The sequence below is a fragment of the Motacilla alba genome, chromosome 4, assembly GCF_015832195.1.
Source record: "Motacilla alba alba isolate MOTALB_02 chromosome 4, Motacilla_alba_V1.0_pri, whole genome shotgun sequence".
In the NCBI taxonomy this organism is placed as follows: domain Eukaryota; kingdom Metazoa; phylum Chordata; class Aves; order Passeriformes; family Motacillidae; genus Motacilla; species Motacilla alba.
The window spans coordinates 65,463,426-65,482,539 of record NC_052019.1 but is presented as its reverse complement, the minus strand read 5'-3'; the positions used below and the strand labels follow the sequence as shown (position 1 = coordinate 65,482,539).

The window sequence follows — 19,114 nt, the reverse complement described above, 5'->3', positions numbered from 1 at the left end:
ACTAACTTTTACTTTTATGGCTTGACAGCTAACTCTCCTTGCTGGGGTCAGGTTGGCCTATGAAAAGAAACTCTGGAATTTAAAAAAGTTCCTTGGTATTGTGCAGCAGAGTAATTCCGAAGTATGTTAAATGCACAGGCATGTGTGACCAAGATAACTTATAAAAGCAAATGTCTATAAATATTGGAATTTCTTGTAAAATGAAAGTTCACATTTCCATAATAAGGTAAATCCAAAAATGAGCCCTGATTTACTGTGCATTTGTGTGTAATACTCTTCAGCCCTTGACCCCAGCCTCAGCTCATTTTTTTCACACCATTTTTAGGTTTCCCCCCTAATTTTTCCCCCTTTCCCTACACGCTGATTGTTCTCTTTATTAATTAAAAAGTGAATGAAATTTTTTTTCCACTTCAAAATGTTCCTGAAATTGCCAACCAAGTCATAGATGAAGACATAGATTCCAGAAACATCATATCATAAACTTTGTTTCCCTGAGCCCTCAATTTATACCCAATGCAAAAATACTGTCTCTCTCTTTTCTCTTTTTTTCCTTTTAATCCTTAGAACTCATATCATCCTTGCAGTGAGGGGAAAAAAAAAAACACAACCCACATTTTAGCACATGCTTTGGTCTACATTTTGATTTAGCTCATCCTTATTTGATGCAGCACCAGTTATACCACAGCTGTAGGATATGACTCCATGTATGATTAAGCTTTAGAACTCATGAAATGAGTCTAAGTGCATTAGAATATTTTCCAGTATATTTTTCTGCAAGGTATACTATGCTTTATAAAAGTAAGGGGTGGGAATAGATTAGAAAAATAAGTCTGGCTTTGGCCACTGAATCAGTGAACTAAATTTAGGAAGAGATTTGTAAACATTTCAGCTACTGAAGATTGACTTAGCACTGCATGAGGAGACAAATCTGGTTAGACTTTTAGACTTTGACATGGAAGTCACTCACTGTGTGGGTCCCAGCTCCCAATATGTTGTCAGTAATTCTTTTCAGCTAATCAATTAACAGACTATTAATGAATTACTACAGACCCAACCTTGGGCTGACAGAACACAAAACATTATTGCCTCTCTTGTAATTGTTTTTTTATTCCCTTAGCCAATGGACTCCTCTCTGGTGGCAATGGTTACCAAGCAAATGGCATTTTCCTCTTTCAGCCTTTGGCACTTCCAGACAAAATACTGTAGGACAGAGGAGTGCACAGGAGGTTTCACCTTGCTTTGACCAAAAAAAAAAAAAAAAAAAAAAGCCCACCCATTTAAAATTCCTAGAGTTCCAAGACTTCTGTAGGATGCAAATGCTTACCTCTTGCTTTAGGATGTAGCATCTTTTAACAGAATAATTCAGTGATAGATGGAACAGTCACTTTCAATTATCTGTTTTGGGCCAAGACCACGTCTCACATTACATAGGATAGTTATACAAAACTTTCAAGTCAGGTTTTCCGTGGGTTTTTTTTTTCCCCTCACAGAAAAAAAAATCTGTTAAGGAAAATTAAAATCATATAGGCCTTTGGTTTTAAGTTATTTTAGAAATTTTGAAAGGGAATCTTCTGAGCTTAAGAGGAATGGAGTCATTTTCCCACATCTTGCTTTTCAGTAAGAACATAGAAAGAAGTAGAAAAACATATGACAAAAGGAAATATTCAATTTTCCCCCCAAATGTCCAAAATTTTTTAAGAATTTTGGGCAACTACATCTTTGTTTTCCAATAGATTTTTTTAAAACAATATTTTCATCCTTGCAATCCAAATTGGAAGTGAGCTTCTATCTAAAATAACCTTCTAAAAGAATTCTAAAAGAAGGATTTTCAAAAGGGATTGCTCATCTGCTGTTCAATTGTCTTTAATTATAGCCCAGAGATAACAATTTCCTGCTTCTGTCACTCTTTTTATGGGAAGATGGACAGAATTATTTACAGTTATGCTCAGCAAAATAATCAAGTCATTAAAGCAAAATTGGGCCACCTGCATGTAAACACTGAGATCAACAACAACCCAAAACTGCTTTGGCTGCCATCTAGCACTGAAAATGTCTAAATTCTCCTCTCCCAGCCACATTTGACCAGAAAGCACCAAAATAAGCTTGACATTTGCTCAAGCTCTTTGGGTTGATCTGTATCCACCCAAAAGATATTTTTCATGGTGTAACAAGATTCAAGTGTCCACAAGTAAAATTTCTTGTTGATGCTGCCACACCAGAGGTACAATGCCAGGGCCTGGGGAGGTGGATGCTCCACATCTTCAGTGCAATTGGAAGCTCAGGATGGAAAGGAGAGAGCGAAAGGATGAAGGAGAAGGATGCCAAGGGCTATCTATCTCTGAGTACTCTTGTTCAGGATTTATCCTAATGCAGCAAATCACCAAGAAAAGGAAGGAATACAGCTGGGATGGGGGATATCAGCTCAAAGACTATTTTGTACCTTGTCTAAAACCAGATAAACCCAGAAACAGGCTTCAGTAGAGCAGGGACATAACTTTCCCAAACAGGATTCCACAACCACCAAGATACAGAGCTATGATCCCCATTGGATGCACGTACACACAGATGCATTCCCTGCTCTGCTCAAACAAAAACAAGGGCACCAGCAGGGATTCCACTCTTTAAAAGTTAAATCAATACCTAAAAGCACATTTGACAGAATTCTAACTTTTGACAGAGTTCTAGGTGCCTGAGCCTGAAGGAGAAGGTTCAGGGTCTGTGTAAGGAGAACAGAAATATTTTCACATGATCCAAAGGAGAAACCACAGGGATCTGTGCCTAATTCTGGAGCATCCCACCAATGTGATGGAGTGACACAGCCCTCAGGTCTGGCTGTGCTGTCCCTAGAGCTCACTCTGCTGATCCCTGCACTGAGAGCTCTCCCTGCCATGAGACCCCGCACACCAAGCACCTCTGTACAGGGCTGCTAGGTTCCTTTGGCACAGGAAGCTTGGAATTACTGCACTGGGGCACTTTATGATGCTCATGTCCCCATTTGTCTGCTTAGCCCAGAAATAAGTTTCACACCTTTAGGATTGGTACTGAAAGAGAAGGGGGAGAAGAAGAAGCACAACATTTGTTTTCAAAGTCTACACTCACTCTTCCACATTCCCACTCATAAACTATGTTCTGTACAAACAGACAAGAAGACAGAACTCTTCTTTACTTTTAATTCATTTTTAGTTAACTAAAGCAAAAATGTCCCTAGACTATATTTTTCCCTTTTTCTTTAAATCTATTTAAACCTCCTCTAGACTGAGCACTCAAATGAAGACCAACAACTTGTGGCTGTAACCCACCAAGCCAGGCCTGGGCCACATTTCCAAAGCCAAACAGAGTAATAACAAACTAAATAAGCTAAGCTTCAACCCAAAACCCAAAACTTTCTAAGTTTATCATCTCTTTTAAAACAACGAGAAATCTTACTATTTCTTATTATTCATTTTTATACTAGTAAATACCTATTAAATAAACTTTTTTTTTCACTTTTCTCCAAAAAAAGATTTCACAAACCAATTAAAAGAAAAAAACACTTAAATCTACTTTCTAAAGAAACCCCTTAAAAAATTCTCTCCAAAATTTAGCAAAGCCAATTGCTTTGCCTGGAGAATATTTGCAGTGGGGCTTATAAATACTTAGCCACCTTTGCTTTCTCTTCAGATGCTAACTCTGTTATTCATCTGGGAGAGAAATAAATAAGGTATTCTCAGCCATCCAGTAAGATCCAAGCTACTTTTCAAAACAGCAAACATTTCTTTCAAAGAAACCTCACATCAGAGCTGCCCAGAATGTGTCAGAACTGCATTTCACATCATAGGCAAAAATGTTTTTTATTTACTGTACTACATGTGCTTTTACACAGTGCTGCCCACAAGGACAGCTCTCTTACAAAGCCCCTGGGATATCTCCTTACATGTGGCTTTGTGATATTTTTTAAAATTTGTTTATGGTATAATGATTAAACTTCTTTCTATTTGATGTTGTTGCATTAATTTAACCTAATTATGATTTTAACATAACAACCAGCAGCTATCCAGACTCTTTAGATGATTCTTTATCTATTTACTTTTGAAGATCAGTGTTATAGTTTTTATTTAATCTCCTTTCTTTTGGCTTTACTTCTCCAAAGTAAATACAAATACAGTAATTCAACATTTCCTGATGGATTCTAGAAAATGGGCATCTTTTCATCATCTAAAATGAAGAGGAAATAAAAAAAAAGTGCTTGTTATTTTATTTATATTACAAGTATCTTCCCACCACCCACCCCCATTTCAACTTTTAGGTGGACTTTTTATTGCTCCTCTTTTCTACAAATTAGAGTGCTTTAGCAGCACAATCAATTTTGTGTGCTATGGAGAGCAGCCTGGAAAACTGCCAATTTGATACTTCACTACAGAAACAAAAGACTTGTACAAATACTTACCCCTCATGAAATCTGAAAATTAAACCCACAACAGCCTTTTAACACTAAATCCTATTTATTTCTCAATATAACTTGTTTGAGCTGAACACAGGCCACATTTTGGCACTATTTTTCTTTTCTGTTTCATTTCATCACATACGCAACAAGCAATCATCCAAAGCTCTGCAGTGGTCAAAGATTACTGAAGCTTTTAAACAGTGGCTTTTACTACAGAGACAAATCAAACCTCCTTGTAAAACACTACATTCAGTGAAGAATTGCATGGGAGATACCCCAGCAGCCAATAAACTACAATGAAATTAAAATCTACCGCATCTCTCACTTTTTGCTCTTAGTTTTTGTAATCCCTATCACTGTCACATCCAGCCCTCTCTGTGCTCTGCCGTGGGATAGGTCTGTCTGCTCCTCACACCATGGAACCATTAGGCATTTTTCAGGCTAGGAATGAGGCTATGGGTAATTTGTTCTTTTTCTTTGGTGTACCTATTTTTTTTTTTTTTTCCTCATGATAAAAGCAGTGCAAGGCTAAATCAGATCTGTAATGGTGCTTTCCAAAGAAAACTTGCTGTTGCCTTAGCTTTGCCCACCAAGGAGGGTTGCTGTCCCACAAAGATCGTGCTAATTGACTCCCTTTTAGGCTGCCAATTACAGCGTGGCTATTTCCTGCAGATAATTGATCAGAGCACAAAATCTTCATTAAACCCTTTAAGAGTTCTCCAGATTTGCATGGGAAAAGTCTGCCAGCTGCAAGGCTCAGGTAATTATGCTATTATGTCCCCAAAGTAGACAAAACAGAGCTTCATTTTCCAGTTAAATCTATACTAGCCTTTTAAAGGAAAAGACTGTATTCAGAGCCACACACATGTAGCACCTTCTCTGAAGTGCTCTCTCCAGCAGGTCATCAAAGCACAGAAATTGGAGTAGAGACTTATACTGGAAATAATACTGTACAAGTCCTTTTTTGGAAGACCAAGTGCAAATAAAGTCTCAGATTATCTTTCTCAGTATGTTAGGTTTATTTGGTTGTTAAAATGGAAGATATTTTTTCTCCATCTTGCATGTATCTTAATAATCATTGTAAGGTCAAAGACAGTATTTCAAATTTTCACTTGGTTGTCACTCTTCTCAATCACTATTTGTACTTATTTTTGAAAGCTGCTTACAAGTTTTAAATCCTCAGAAACCTTTTTGACAACAACAATGTGATGGAGACAACAGTAAAGAATTTCTGCCTTCCACAAAGCAACTAATTACTCAACTTGGAGAATGATTTTCTTATTCTATTTAAGAAGAAAGGAAATAGAAACCAAAAGGATGAATATAGCATGGCCCAGTGGACTAGTGTTGTTTACATAGCTGAATAAAATTCAAATCCATAATGTATCAGTATTTCTTTTTTCTTTTACCCTGAGGTAACTCAGTTCCACTGAGGCTGGGGGAATCATCCTTGATGTGCAGCACTGTCACAACAGGGCTGCTCTAACCCTGCATTATGCACAAGATTTATTAGCAATACAATTTTTCCCTCATTCTCTTCAAACACTTCACAGTCATTAATTCTGTTTTCTAATCAAATAATGCTCCACAAGGAAGCCTGGAAGTGCCAGGGGTCAAATTTTCAGCTGGTATGAATGAAAGCAGATCTGCTGAAGCATCAGGGAGCCATGTCTACACACACATCTGACACTCTGCCTTCTCTGTGGCTCCTCTCTCCCCAACACGTTCTCCATCACTTAAATTGTGAAAGCATTTCAAGACTCATAAAAAGATCTTGTTCTTTTACTTGGCACATTTAAATTTTACTCCAGATTTAGCTCAATTCTTACTTTGCCTTTAGACAGCCCTGCCAGATGGACATTTTGGTGGGTATTACAATAGGCATTAGTTATCAGAAGTCTGTGTGGCTTTCTCTTTCCTAAACTAGATATTTATTATCTGTGAGCAGCTGATTCTGCATCATTAATTCATGCCCTCATGTTTCTAGCACTTGTCATTGTAGTCTGTCTTAAGTCTTCTTCCAATCCTGTATTTTTATTAGGGAAGATTACTAAACTAGTAATCTAATCTAGGTTTGGTTTACTTGCATTCTGTATATACTTTCTGTTGCAATACAGAGGCATTCTTAGAAAAAAAAAATATGGTTGTAGGGGTTTTATCCTTACAATCCCATGCTTATCAAAGTCAGTGCTGGTTGATAACCAGTTCTTCAAATAATTTGTTCCCCTTTGACTCACCACATAGATCAGAAAAATAAAAAACCCTCACCACTTTATAAATTCAGCTAAAATTCACATAACTGCTGAACAGCTGGTTTAGAATGTAACTCTTTCACAAAGTGAATGGTGGTTTATGTTATTTAGCATTAAACAATGGGCCTATGTTACATCAAACACTTGCATTAAAAACCTGAGTACAAAGAACACATTTAAGAAATCTTGGAAATTATACATAAGGTGATCTGTGCTTGTTTCTAGTTGAGAAGGCTTCAAATACAAAGTGATATTACAAGGTTTACAAAGCTCTTCTCTTAGCATCTAATATTTACAGTACGCAGCATGCTGTATATTCAAAGAATGTAAACTTTAAATTGCAGCTACAAATATTTACTATAGATTAGATATCTAAGGAGGATGATCTAGACACGTTAGTACAAATTCCTGCGTTTGTGTAGCACAGGGCTTGAGCATAACCCCACAAGTAATGTCAGGGCTGCTGTCCCTGCTTCTTCACTGCTGTAACACAGAGGTTTCTTACCCATCGTGTTCATGGAACACAGAAGGAATTATGGAGACCCCATTTATCCCGACTGTCACAGCTTCTCACCTTTCTCTACATCTTTCCCTTCCACTGATAAGCTTCAGCTGTAGCAAAAGAAAAGCTTCAAGCTCGAGAAAAATTATACTTTTCTTGCAAGTTCTATTGCCCAAGTATGAAATATAATAAAACAAGAAAGAAGACAGGAACAGGAAAATTTAGAAAGACTTTAGAAATTCTCTTATTAATAGGATTGCCCATGCCAAATGACAGTCCTCTCCCCCTCACCACCACCCCTTTCCAAAAGCTGTTTATAGTAATTTCCAAAGCTACTTTTACACTGCTCTTCCGAAATGGAAAGTTGGATTTTAAACTTCTCCTGCTTTCATTTAGTGGATTGTCTCATTTGTATAATCCAAATGAGATTCTGCTTCTGCTCCTTGGAAAGTATCCTGTTGTTTTTTTAAATTTAATATCTCTTGCTTTCGCCAGATCTTAGCTGGGACAAAAACTTGCAGCTGCATTTGAAACTAAAAATAAAAACCAATATATGCTGGAATAATTGTGGTACAGAGGAGTTTGGTCTTGTTCCTAGATTCTGTTCGAGACACTGACACATGGATTGCCATATCATGACACACACCTGCTCAGAGAAATTTTCATCACTAGCAGCCAAAAATAACAAATATTGGACCACTCCAAAGCTTTCGTTATGTCTGGTCTCACACGCTGGCTATTCAAGTCAGACCAAAAATTAAACCCATAGGCCACAAGAGATTCTTGGGTGTGTATAAAAGCTTCTTAAGCAATTTGTCCAGAGACAAAGAATTCATCATGCAAATGGATGGGTGGGGTTTCTTTCATTTTGCTCCATTCATTCTCTTGCACACAAGAAAGGTTAGAATTGAGCCTCACTGCCTCTGTGTTTGAGGATGGGCTTATCTTTGAGTGCTTCTAGGTCTAGATGTTTCTGGGAAAGGCTGAGGGGAATGCAAGACTGGAAGAGGAACCTCCAATGGCTGTTCATCCCTTTGAAAAGTGGTTTCTGAATGAAGACCGTGCAGTCCCTCCAATGTGCCTGTCTCTTGCCTTTGAGTAAAAAGTAAGATTTGATAAATACCTTATATAAAGCAGCTATTTAGGTGGATAAAAACATGGGAAATGCACCGCCAATTAAAGCAGTACTTTGGGTCTCTATGCGTGGGATAAAATCCATCCTTATGAATCAAATATAGTTCTTAAAACTCATTTACACACAAACATTTCAGGATTTCCTGGGTGACTTTTTTCTTATGCTATAACATCACACTACACCATTCTTTACACTGTGACATGCAAATAACTGTTGAATATTTCCAGTAGAATTTTTATAATGGAGAGATTCTTTGACACACATTTTATCAACAGAGTAATTACTGTTCCCTAAATTATTTCAGACTAATTGCAGGGCAACACTTTTCCTCCTCACCTGATCCAGTGGGAGATACTTCTTTAAAAACCCCAGTAAAACTTTTTATCTTGTATTCTAAAAATACACTGACTGCTTTTGCAGACCAAACAACAAAAAGTACTCCCTTCAAATTCCAACCGCAATTTAGAAGGGCGCAAAAGAGCAAAATGGAGTCCCATTTTAAATAAACACAAATCTTTGAAGTCTGTAAAGAATTTCCTTCTTTTTAGCAATTTCAAGCGCAGTGCCAGCAGTCATCTCTTGCACAGCTACTTCTCTGAAGTAGCTCCAGTTCCAGTAGATGTAACTTCCTCCTTATATCTCTGCCTGGAAAATCCTTCTAGGTTGTCAGCAGAAAACCTCAACAAACAAGGGTCCAGATCCACATAGGTGGGTAAGATTGAGTAAGATATCCTAAAAGGAATTGAGTGTTTTTGCTGATATGTGTCTAAATTGTTATTGTTTCTAGCAACCACTTCTCGTGAAAACATGAAAGATATTGTCACTGGTTTGAAAAGTGTCAATTTGTCCAGAGAATATGGAGACTCTCTGGAAGTGTTCAAAGCCAGGTTGGATCAGTAACCTGACCTAGTGAGTGGCATCCCTGCCCAGGGCAGGGGGCTTTTGGAACTAGGTGACTTTTAAAGTCCTTTCCAATTCTATAACCTTGATTATATTTCAAGTCACCTTTTACTTCATTCAATGCTCATGTTACAAAAATATGTCTTGTGAAGCATGACTAAAACAGTACATTAAAATCAGGTTTGGTGATTTGCAATGTTTTTAGCATGTAACCATTAATCAACTGAAGTTTTCAGGTTTAAATTCTTGTATATGATCAGAAGGCTAAATTTCTCAACTTTGGTAGCTGGTCATGACATTTAGCAGGTAGAAGACATGTAGAATTAATTCATCTCAGGAGTTAATATTTCCTATACATAAATATGCCTAGAGAGAAACTCAATTGCAGCTGTACAAGGGAAAATTCTGTCCCTGTCTGCCACCAGTTTACATCTACCTTATACATAAGCTGTGGATGAAGTCCCATATCTAAAACACCATCATCTGGCACTTAAAGAACAGGCTGGTTTTAAATCATCCCTGAAGTTCTGAATTGAATTTCTCCACCTCTGGCAACGATAGCAGTATTGATTTCTACACAACCTAGATTTCATTGTATTAGAGAGTCCTTGTGCAAAAACTTCAGCAGACAGTAAAACAAAAAAGAAAAAAAAAAAAAAAGGGAGAAGGTTGTGATGGTGGTGGGCATGTTGTGTGCTGCGCTTTCTTTCCAGGTTTTGGCAGAAGAATGTAGAAAATACTACTGCATCTCCTACCATCTCAAGGGAACAAGCTTCTCCAGGAGCAGCTGCAACAGATCAAACAAGTAGTGGAAGCCTCTAACTCTCATCCTTCTTGGAAGAGCAAAAAAGGCAACTCCTGTCTCCCACCCTTATAATTTACAAATTAATTTCAGCAGGGAAAAAAAAAAAGGATTCTGAAAGGCCTTCCCCTCTGCCTTGTATAACTTACTTCTCACTTCAGATGTAAAGGGTCTGTGGCAAAACTCCACACTTGTTTACAGAATTAAGCCCCATGTTTACCCAGTTATAACTAAATGAAAGTTTTCTGCCACAGCATTCTGTTTACTCTACTCACTTGGCTCCTTTTACAGTGCCTTTAGTGACACATCCAAATGTTTTGTGGTTGGTAGCTGTTGTCTCCTAATCTTTAGTGACAGCTCAGCTCAATCTGGTGTTTTCCAGGCTTGGATAGAAGACAGAAAAATAAATATCTTTTTTTCTTATATTCACTGACATTTTTCCTTCTTTTTTTACCAAATGCTCTCTACAACAGAGGTTTTCTGCTTTTCACTTTTAATGACTGAGCTTTCAAATTCTGAATTTTAATTGATTTCTGTGGCCTGAGATGTTTCTCACTATATACTCATGCTTAGGAAACGAGGTTTCTAGTGACAAAGACCTTAAAGGAATTATTAGTTTATTTGATGTCTGATGTAGTAAAATTCCTGTATAAAGAAAGAAGTAACTTTTCCCTCCTTGTTTTTCCTCACCTCCTTTGCTTTCCATTTTAGAAGGAAAAAAAAAAAACATCTCAGCTGGAGATGAGGGGGTAAAACCGAAAGAACACTCTGAAGAGCAGCCTCAGAAGATGGCCTGTGAGACAGAAAGCCAGTAGTTTTGAACAGCTCTGGTCACTTGTAGTCACACAAGCGAGAAGAAAGGAAGAATTTATCAAGCTGACACTGTCTCCTGCCCCGAGTGCAGAGACCGATCATTTTCTGTCTCTTGGCTAGTCTTTGTAATAAATATAGGCTTGGTGTGTAATGAAAACCAGCTGAGTGTTCCTCAAGGTACAGATGCTTTCTTTTCTTCTGATTCCAGCTAAGATTGTTCTTACTCTTCATAATCTCTCACAGCTGCCAAAAATCCATCTTATCATTGCATGAGGTGAAGTTTCCATTAACAGCTATTATGGTAGCAGGGGTCAGGCGACCAGTGTCAAATGAGCTGCTAAAGAGAAACACTGTGCTAGAAAATCCTATACTAGGGAAGAAAACCTCAGCTGAGGTGTGTTTTATTATTAATCTGAATCGTTGTTATGTGCAGATGTGGCTGGTCTGTGCTGCTGACAGACCAGTTTCTGATGTCCGGGAAAGAGACAGGGAAATTTGGGGTGTGGATGAAGTGGGAATACACATTCACTTGGCTGGCTGAAGAGGAACTTTAATAGTTTTGATGATGTCCAATCTGTCAGCCAACCAGACTGGCTAGTTCTTAGGCTGAAGGGCTCTAGTGAAGGAAGCTTTGGCCATAAACATCACTTGCACACACACATTTCAGCACTCACATTGCTGCAGGTGTGGTTCCTGACTCCCAGTCATGGCTGGGGAATAAAATAAAAGAAATAATGATAATAGCCATTAGTTTCCAATCACCTAATGGAAAATGAGAAGTTTCCCTCAAAAAGAAACAGCTCCATCTCAAACACTTTCTCTTTGAAAAGACCTTCCTCTAGTTAAAGCATCTGGATTGAACACATTCTTTGTTGATAGACAATAACACTATTTTCATGCCTTTCTAGTATGATGGCATATTTTCTTTTGGAATTATCACCTGAAAAACATATTGCCTGGAAGACATTTTGAATAGGAACACTCTGAATGTGTCTTTGTAACTCTCTCTCTACATGGTAAGTGCACCAAAGCTATAATCATACCAGCGGAGACACCTGGCAGTGCCAAGTGTTAACTGTCAGCATGTTACATAGTGAACAAAGAAGTAAGCAAATAAAAAAACCAAGTTTCAATAAATTTAGGAATTGTTTCGAATTGAAAACTCCCTCAATTTTAAAATAATGAAACGCACAGTCATTTGGAAAAAGCCTCACCAAAATATTGACTACCACAATATATTTTCAAAATTACTTTCGACATTTCAAAATATAAAGGAATAAAATATTTCCAGAAAATACTGGCTATTTTTCAAAGAATCACAACATTTTTCTCTCTACAATACCTCAATATTGAAGGCCCTAGATTCTAAATACAGACTCTACCAGAAATGCCACAACTGTCAGACCCCAACGTTATTGCGATATCAGCAACATCCTGCTGAAATGTGGCCACTCTTCCTCTTCCAAAAAGCCATCTTGCAAATTTATGTCAGGTTGTGTGGAGAATTAGACTTCTTTTGTCAGCCAGCAGCATTTTTGTGTGACATGGAAAACCATTTCCCACTCAGAGGTGTGAAGACTCTGCACTGCATTTAGTCACATGTTTTGCAGCTTTTAAAAAAAATCCTTGCTCTAATTAAATCATTACAAAGTTCTTACAAAATTACTCACAGCAAACCCCGCAGCACACATCGCAGTTGAGACAGCCACAACACACAGAGCATCACCATAGAATTCCAGGTTTCAACCCACACAGAGTAGCAACACAACATTCCGGATAGCTTCAAGCATCTGCCCTTCTTGTCCTTCAGCCCAGCCTTTTATCCCCTCATGTTGATGCCCTGCACCTGTGTGCCCTCTGCTCCCTTTGGTGGTTGGTCAGTGCCCCTGGGCACTCCATGGCTCATTGCTGTCAATGCTGCTCACCTGCTGCTCACAGCTGCAGCCCATTAGCCACTTCCAATTACCACAAACCGTGTGCCTACACCCCATCTCTGCTGACCTGCTGGAGCAAGTCCAGAGGAGACCACCAAGATAATTAGGGGGATGGAGCACCTCTCCTGTGAGGAAAGGCTGGGAGAATTGGGGTTGTTCAGTCTGGAAAAGTGAAGGCTTCAGGGTAACCTAATCAGAGCCTTCCAGGACCAGGGAGCCTACAAGAGAGATGGAAAGACCCTATTTACAGGGGCCAGGATTGACAGGACAACAGGGAATGGCTTCAAGCTGAAAGAGGGTAGACTTAGGTTAGATATCAGTAAGAAATTCTTTACTGTGAGAGTGGTGAGATGCTGGAACAGGTTGTCAAAAGAAGTTGTGGATGCGCCATCCCTGGAAAAATTCCAGACCAGACTAGATGGGGATTTAAACAACCTGACCTAGTGGAAAATTATCCCTGGCCATGGCAGGGAGGTTGGACAAGATGATATTTAAGGTCCCTTCCCAGCCAAATGATTCTATGGCCTGCAACTCTGGCAGACAATTTGAGCAAACCCAGCACCCAAGACTCCATTTGCTCAATTTGAGCAAATCCAGACCAGAACCTGGGGAGCAGCATTACTCTCAAGAGGAAATGCACAGGTGCTCTGTGGCAATGCCATCAGCACAGCCACCTTGACCTTGGGGTCCCACGGGGGCTGGCAGAGAGGGAGCAGTATGGGTCCTGGAGGATAACTGGGAAGCACAGACCATTATGTGTAGTGTCTTCACAGAGCTCCAAAAACAGCACTCATAATCTGTACCTTCTATGATGAAGAAATGCCATAGGAGGAGAAAAACACTGTCCTAAGTAGGTTATTCTCCTCTCTTCCCCTGCTGAAAGCAGAAGTGGATGTTTCAGTGATGAAACCAAATGATCTGAAATAGTCTGCAGCCACTCCTTAGTTCTCACAGAAATATACTGTCTTCCTCAGTGCTAAAACGTCAAGAAAGGCATTAAGTCATAGGTTTGAATCAAAAGGACATTGAATAAAAAAGCCACTATCTTTTAAATGGATTGATGAAAATATTTTTCGCTTGTCTCAACTACACAAGGTTTTATTGAACACACAATTAGCCTGTAGACACCAAAGTGTTTGGGGTTTTTTCTGTTCCTAAGTGAGAGAAGACTTGCATATATGTCATGATTTCTGGTGGAAATCTGGTCTGTTTCAAAGTATGGTGATAATAAGAACACCAGATTAATGGGCATCTCAGTTGGATTAATGGGAACAAGACATAAAAACGTACATTACCGAATAAAGAAGATAAACTCTACTTAGAAATGCACTTGGAGTGACTGTGAGTGACCAATCGATTACAAAGAACATTTCTCAAGATGTTGTTTATGTTGAAACAAATCTTTTGTAGCCTGTGTTCTGCTCCTTCATGCTGCGGCCTTCCTTAAATATAAGACTGAGATTACACAAGGATAAAGTGGTTAAACAGTTAAAACAGTAAAGCAGATAACAACAGTTGCACTTGATGGTCTTAAAGGTCTTTTCCAACTTAAATGAGTCTCTGGTTCTACAATGTCAGCACTTCTATTGTCCTCTCAATATTACAAGCAGAGAGAGCAGCCTGCATGCACGAATCTCTGACAAAATGATTTTCAAGACTCCTGTAGTTTAGCACATTTCTCTCTTCCGAGCAAAATGGGAAGTGAACCCAGTCTGAAAGCAGAACAAGGTGGGCTGGCTGAGGAAGGCTGTCACAGCCTTTGCCAGCCAGCCACATCTTGCTGTAGGGCTGGCAATCTTTTAAGCTGCCCTTTAAATGCCAAGTCCCTCTCTTCCCTTCAGAAAGAAGGGAGGATTTTACCACCCTACTTGCAAATACATGCATAGAAAGATATAGGAAATGGCATCTAAGGTGGACAGGACCCCTGAGACCTTGTCACACAAATCACTGATGGATGAGATCAGCAGCAATACAAGTGTGATCAACTCAAGACAGGAACTAAAATAAGAAAATAAAAAAGCAAAAACAAACTGAAATCTGTTTCTACCATCAAGATGTAGCTGTAGAACTTAGTGCCACAGGAAGATGTGGAGACAAAACCTGATAATAAAAAGTTATTGCAGGATGCACGAACATAAAAAAAAAAATAGATTTGAAGGTAATGTTAAAAATGCTTGGCTTTTATCAGCATCACACTCAATGTAGCTTCCTTAGTATTACACATTTCTTTGTGGACTACCACCAAACACCAGCAGCTGCAAGGACAAGGATGGGGATGATTTATTGTAGCAGCTCCCTTACTCCCTCTAGTTTGTCTTCCTCACAGTAAGAGTCCATCACATTTAAATGCATCAGAGCAGAAATAACAGTATTTCCAGTTAAAATTCTAACACAAATTAAGCTCTGCTTTGTTGATTATTATTAAGTCAGGATTTTTTTATAAATGTCAGATGGTTTAATCCATGTTTCTTAGACAAACTTTTGATTTAATTAAAAATTGCATTAAAAGTATGACATTTGTTTAAAAAAAATGATTGAGACAATATTAGCACAATCATGGTAAAAATGCCTTTTGTCACTGTATTATCATCTCTTGATTAGGGCTCTTGATCAAGCAACTTCTTTTTTTGATGCTTTACAATCCCTTCTCTTGTTGAACCTGGTGCTTCATGAGAGCTGTCTGAACCCTAGCCCACAGGGGAACAGGGGCGCATAAAAAACCCAATGTAGTTTTCACTAGTCATCATAGTCACACTCCCAGACAGATTTTTCATTGGGGCACCTTTTGGGTTTCTTTCCATAGATAATTGAATTTCCAAGTAAAACATGAAATGAACCAGTTTTACATTTAAAAACAGCTTTGATAAATAACTTTCAACCTGTCCTACTCATTATTACACACTTAGCGTTTCCATGTGTGCTGAGGAGCTGATATTATACCTGGGTTAATCATGCATGCACTGAAATACATAACTGCACCTTCAGCATCTGCAGGACAGCTCTGACAGGCTGGCAAATAACTCAGGAGCTGCAGCAGACCCTGTTTCCAAGTTTAGCAACTGGAAAATAAAAGCATCAGAGGTACCAGGGCAGTAGAGTAAGACAGCGTGTGCTGGCAGGCTGAGCTGGTTTTACTCTGCATAAGCAGAATGGTGCATGGCTTGTTTTTCTGTCCGTGAGCCAGAAGTTCATAGGTAGTGGGGCTGAGTTGATCCAGAGGTAACTGGAGGGAATTTCACTCACACTCCAGCATTGTCCTCTCAGCACAATTCCTGGCTACTTCCAGCAGTAACTTTCTTCTCCCCTCCACCTCCTCTGCCCTTTTCATTATTACTGTTACACTCAATAAGGTAGCAACATATGTGCTGTTTTTTCCCAGTCCAGCAACAGTAAGTGTTAAGTAGATGATAGCTCCAAAATGCAACGTGTATATCATATTTTGTGACTAACACAATTTCCCAATCAGGACATTTTGATCTTCCAGTTATAGCTAGGGACTTTGGCAGGAAATGATCTTTTTACATGCTCTCATAAACTCTCAGAAAGTCTGGTTTTGGTTCGCTCTTTCTGCTAAAGAACACCAATAGTGTCTCTTTGGTTTCCCAGTGCATGTTTACCAAGCTGATAAAGGCTGCAAGACGGATCGAAAGAAACACTTGCATTATTTTGTTTTATTTTAGCAGTGATGAGAGTGTGGAGTCCATTTTAAAACCCGGAGAAAAATAATTGGCATGTCCCAGTTTTATTTTTGTACACAGGCACACATGAATGCATGCACACACAGATTTTAGGGTTTTTTTATGGGTACCTTCTTGACTTGCAGCCAAGCCATGTCAATGCAAGCCAGCTCATGTATTTAATTGTATCAGCATATAATGGCAGACAGATTTTCTTCCTTTCTGTGCTGCAGCACGAGAAGCTTTCCTAGGAAAGCTTATTTTTTACTAGGAAACAGGAGAGTGCATGGTAAAAGAAGTAAAGCCCCTGTTTCCATCGTCCAAGAGAGATTAAAAACACAGACATATCTAGATGATAAACTGAAACAGTATCATGCCCTCTGCGTAATTTATGGAACACATGCCTGAACTAATAAACACCTCAGGGAATAGTTAGTGGTGAGTGGAAGCCTTAAGTGCAGTGGTTACATTAAAATCAGGCTAGACTAGCTAATGCTTTGCTTTTAGGTACAGGCAACAAAACAGAAGCTGCAGTCCAAAACTCAGAAAAATCTGCTGAACTTTCAGCCCTCTGTGTCTCTGTCTCCCTTTCCACAAACACACAACTCTCTCAGTAAATTCCAACCAGGAAATAACAAAAAATTGCTTGGAAAACACACATATTACTGTTCTCTTATTATGGTCAACATTCAGCAGAATATGCAAAATAATACACTTTATGCCTTTTAGGCTTGAAACTGACAAGAAGAGAACAGAAAGGACTGCAAGTTCTTTATCCAGCATGTTGGGTTGAAGGTAAGGTCACTGCTTGCCAGCTATGACTGACTCTAATTAAACATTTTTTATACCACTCATCTGCAGCTGGGGAACATGTCATTAAAACACAGGAAACATTAATCTACAGATTAATGCTATAGAAGGAAAACTTTTACACAATCTTTACTCGGCAATTAAAAGAAGCTTACAAAACATTAACCCTTGGAATACCACAACACCACCACCTAGTAAGAGCTCCAAGTGGATGTTACTCTAATAATTACCTGTTTCTTCATCAAGTCACACCAGTTTTGCACCAGTGTGAGGGTACTTATCCCAGTACTGCTCCATTCCTTTGCTTCCATACCCACAGACCTTAAATTAGGCAACTGGCTATGTGTTTTTACTGCATTTTTGACTGTTTGGAACAAACTAAAAATACTTTTCAGAAAAATGGTGGGTGATCACTCTATAAATCCCTACGTCTCAGGCTAGTCAAGAGCCCAGCATATACTGTTATTTATTCATTATTTATTTTTATCAAGCACTGTGGTCCATCTTGAAGCAATTGCTTTGCTGTATGAAGGCATCTTCCTGCTAGCTCCATCTGCTTATGAAACCAAGTAATGTTTTGGGGTAGGAGGGCAGAGACAGAGCGGGATTTATTGATGGACACAGATTTCTATGCACTTGTCTATTTATCAGAAGTATGCAAAATTTGCTGTTGCTTCTGAGGTGATACTTCTTGCACTGAATCCCCCAATTTATTCTCTTTCCTTTCTGTAAGGAGTTATATTTAAGTTCAAACCCCTTAAAAGGGGGTTTATAGAGACTAGAAATGGTGCAACTAATAATATTCATTTTGTCTTAGATTTTATAAATCTAGATACCTACAGAGACCACATTTAGTATTTTTGTAGGTATGCAACTTAACTTGAGGATATTTTTTTTTATTGGTACCTAGATATGAATATGTATAGATGAAGAAAAAGAACATTTATATTTAACATTTCAATCTGCACTTTTAGAAATACAGCACATAGTTTCATCAGTAGCATATTATCACTGCTCTTACTTTTCAGGTTTTTTCATAACAAAAAGTCTGTCATCCAGTCCTCACTGTTACAAAAGCATTTAGTTAAACTAGTTAAACAAGTTCAGATTGTTGCTGGAACCACAGTGGAAATATTTACAGTAAAACTCACCTGGCTTCAAGTATTGTTCCAAAGTTGAAATTCAGCCCAGTCTTGGAAGTTCACAAAGGTTCATTAGCTTATTTGAGCAAAACCCAGGATCATTTTCAAGTAAACTTTGGCTGATATTTAGTTCTAGATAAAGGGCACAGTATGATAGTGGTATGATTAAAATGGCTTGAATGCAAACCCTCTGTTCCCTCTTGTGAAGGGGAAGAGAAACATTATTGTTTTGGTTACCCATTCAACACTCATAAAATCGGCCACTCACTTTTGGAGGGAGGTTTGCTGCTCATGCTCACAAAAACTCACTGAGCAGCCAAAGGATTTACACAGTCAGCTAAAAAAATACAAAATGTGGGCAAGTGAAAGCATGGCTAGTTATTTAGGGAGTAAAAATGTCTCCAAAACTGGAACGAGCAAAGTGTGTTCTACCTTAGCGAGAGACAAAAAGAGAAAACAGCATACTCCAAATCCTTACAGACTTAAACTCCATTCCACATCCTTATCATCACTTGACAGATTTTTAAATTAATTGTTTCTTATTGTCCATTACCCCAGTAACCCAGATTTTACTGCAGCTCAGATCCAAACAAAAATCTTTCTAATCAGATGGGAAGGGAAATCCTTAATGAAGTTTAAGGACACATTGAAACCTGGTCTGTCCTACCAAGCCATATTGCATGTTACTAATCTGCAGAGAGCTACAGCTAGTTTGTCAAGATTA

The 19,114-nt window shown here is 38.6% G+C and overlaps 1 long non-coding RNA gene across 1 annotated transcript in view; it reads right to left on the bottom strand.

Moving 5' to 3' along the window:
- LOC119700906 overlaps positions 1–18,698 on the bottom strand; it is an 89,747-nt gene extending 71,049 nt beyond the window's left edge. Inside the window, exon 1 of the long non-coding RNA XR_005256925.1 lies at positions 18,400–18,698. This is a non-coding gene — a long non-coding RNA (uncharacterized LOC119700906). The remainder of the gene's footprint in view (positions 1–18,399) is intronic.
- Positions 18,699–19,114: the final 416 nt, after the last annotated feature.